The sequence below is a fragment of the Bubalus kerabau genome, chromosome 6, assembly GCF_029407905.1.
Source record: "Bubalus kerabau isolate K-KA32 ecotype Philippines breed swamp buffalo chromosome 6, PCC_UOA_SB_1v2, whole genome shotgun sequence".
In the NCBI taxonomy this organism is placed as follows: domain Eukaryota; kingdom Metazoa; phylum Chordata; class Mammalia; order Artiodactyla; family Bovidae; genus Bubalus; species Bubalus kerabau.
The window spans coordinates 108,580,780-108,583,880 of NC_073629.1; the positions used below are offsets into that span (position 1 = coordinate 108,580,780).

Here is a 3,101-nt window from a genome sequence, read left to right on the forward strand (position 1 = left end):
ATGTTGACATTTTCGTCTCTCTTCCACCAGCCTCTCAGGGTTGGATTCACCCCTGCCTTGCTCACCCCTCCACACTCAGCCTCCGGCACTTAACTACATGTTCAATAAAGAACTTACCGAGGAAGAGTAGTCCAAGCATAGAAAACAGCTAATGCAAAGACCTGGAGGCCTGAAAAAACATATGGTGTATTTTGAGGAAGCAGCAAGTAATTTCATTTGGAGGAAGTGCCAAAAGACTAAAGCAGCAGGCAGCAGCCAGGTCATGAAACGCTGAAAGCCAAGTGAAACAGACCTCACCCTGTGGGTAAACCAGGCAGTGGAAATCTTTAAGCAGGGGCGTGAGAGGATCACTTCTCTGCATAGTGAATAATGGATTGGAGGGGTAAGATGAGCAGGCTGGGGAGGAGGCTGGTGCAGTGGTCCAGGTGAGAGATAATGAGACAGGTGGCAGCTGGAGTGGAAAAGACAGGACTTGGTGACCGGTCTGAAGGAATGAGGAAGGAGAAGGTTTAAGGGGAAGGAAGGCATCAGGTGAATGGTGCTTAGGTGACCCATCCACCTAAGAGGAAAGGGCTGTGCAGGTACAATAATGGGTCATTGATTTCAAGATAAACATTTTTCAGATTTATGACCTAAGAAACCCAGATGCAACCATATAATCAACCATGTGACATAGCTTAATTGAAAAAAAATTGTTTTTCTTTCATTCTTAATCGACCATAAAATAATGGTGGGGTTAACACACTTGATAGTGTCTTGTATGTGATGAAATATAGTAAATCCCAAACCTTTACCCTCCTCCCCCCAACAACTCAAAAGATACACACACTGAGTCTCTGCAATCCAGAAGAGGAATTTCTTACCTCTCTCCCAGAGGTGCAGGAAAAATTTCTGGGAATTTGTTGTATATGGGGGTCCTATCCCTAAGTTGGAGGTCTTGCTTAAATTTTTAGACACTAATATAACCTTCACAACACCTCATGAGCAAGCAGGACAAAAGTCATTATCTCTGTTATTTTTCAAATTTTCGAAAACAAAAAGCAATTCATGCTTATTGTAGAAAAATTGAAGAATACCAAAAAAAGAGGGTAAATTACGAATAACTCCTTCATATATTATGACCTCCTAGTTCTTTTTTGTTAAGCAAGCATGTGCATATATGTATTTTCATACTTAGTTTTAAATGTATTTTTAAACTGAAAAGTAATACATATATATTTAAGGAAAATTTTTCATGCTGTACTTTGGACATATACAAAGAAAAATTCCCCTCACATTCCAGAGGTTCCAGTCTGTCTCCTCATAAACAACAATGGTTTACCGTTACTTGGATATCTTTCTGGAAATAATCTCTTTGCGTGTCTATTTTTATAAAAACTGTTGTGCCTCTAGTTGTTGTCACTCTGTATGACCATCTTTCCACCTGAGTTCATACAGATTTTTTAAACATCTTTATTGAGGTATGTTACATATCATAAAATTCATTCGATTTGAGTGTACAGTTCAATTGAGTTCAGCAAATTTAATAGATTTATGCAATTATCATCACAATTCAACTTTAGAATTTTTCTGCTGCTGCTGCCGCTGCTAAGTCGCTTCAGTCGTGTCCTACCCTGTGTGACCCCATAGACACAGCGCCCCCCCCCCCCCAGGCTCCTCTGTCCCTGGGATCCTCCAGGCAAGAATACTGGAGTGGGTTGCCATTTCCTTCTCCAGTGCATGAGAGTGAAAAGTGAAAGTGAAGTCACTTAGTCGTGTCCAACTCTTCGCAATCCCATGGACTGTAGCCTACCAGGTTCCTCCGTCTATGGGATTCTCAAGGCAAGAGTACTGGAGTGGGTTGCCATTTCCTTTTCCAAGAATTTTTCTATCACCTCCAAAAGATTTCTTTTGCATTTCCTTTCTGTCTCACCTCTAGCAGCAGGCAACCACTCACCTACTTTCTGTCTCTATAGATTTGCCATGTGGACATACACGGTGGGTTTTGTTTTGTTTTGTTTCGTTTTTGCGTGTCTGTTTTCTTTCACATAACATGATGCTTTCATGGTTCATCCATATTGTAACATTCCTTTATTGCTGAATAATGTTCCATTGTATGGATACACCATATTTGGTTTGTATATTTACCAGTTAATGACTTTGGGGGTTGCAGCTTTGTTGATAATGAATAGTGCTGCTATGAAAGTCTGCACATATGGACATAGATTTTCATTTCTCCAGCTAGATGTGGGCATATAGACTTGTTTCATTCTTTTTTTTTTTCCAGTTATATAGTATTTTACTGCTTGAATGCACTATATTTTATTTAACCAGTCCCTTGAGCTTCCCAGGTGGCACTAGTGGTAAAGAACCCGTCTGCCAATGCAAGAGACATAAGAGATGTGGGTTTGATCCCTGGGTGGGGAAGATCCCCTGGAGGAGGGGATGGAGACCCACTCCAGTATTCTTGCCTGGAGAACCCCTTGGACAGAGGAGCCTGGCGGGTTATGGTCCATAGGGTCGCAAGGAATCGAACATGACTGAAGCGACTTAGCACTCACGCAGCACTTCTGATAGACAATTAGGTTAACCTGTTTCCACATATCAAAAAGAGAGGAAGGGAAGGAGAAAGAAAAGAAGAAAGTAAAAAAAAACCCGTGATCATCCCCATTTTACTGAGGGAAAAACGTTGTCACAGGTCACACTGAGCTGGAGACTCAAGTTCCGGTTCTTCAGCTCCCATCCGTGCTCCTCAGCTACTCAGTCCAGGTCCCTACCCGCCCGGCCGCACAGCTAGGGAAGTCCCCGCCGGCCAGGTCAGATTCCTTAACGCCAGGCTGGTGGATTTCTGTGTGCCCCCTAGCTGCTAAGTTGCTGCTAAGTCACTTCAGTCGTGTCCGACTCTGTGCGACCGCATAGACGGCAGCCCACCAGGCTCCCTCGTCCCTTGGATTCTCCAGGCAAGAATAGGTGCCCCCTAGAGGCACCTGTAAATCGTTCGGTATTGCGCCACACACCTCCGGCCAGCAGGGGGCACTGCAGCAGTCTCCATAGCCCGGACTGGGTCTCTAGCGGTGCTCACTTTTCCTCGAGTCCCCGAGGAACTTCCGGCAACCGCGGAG

The 3,101-nt window shown here is 43.9% G+C and overlaps 1 protein-coding gene across 1 annotated transcript in view; it reads right to left on the minus strand.

The window, feature by feature from the left end:
• Positions 1–3,101, minus strand: part of UTP11 (UTP11 small subunit processome component) — a 250,829-nt gene that overhangs the window by 26,171 nt on the left and 221,557 nt on the right. The window lies entirely within an intron of this gene.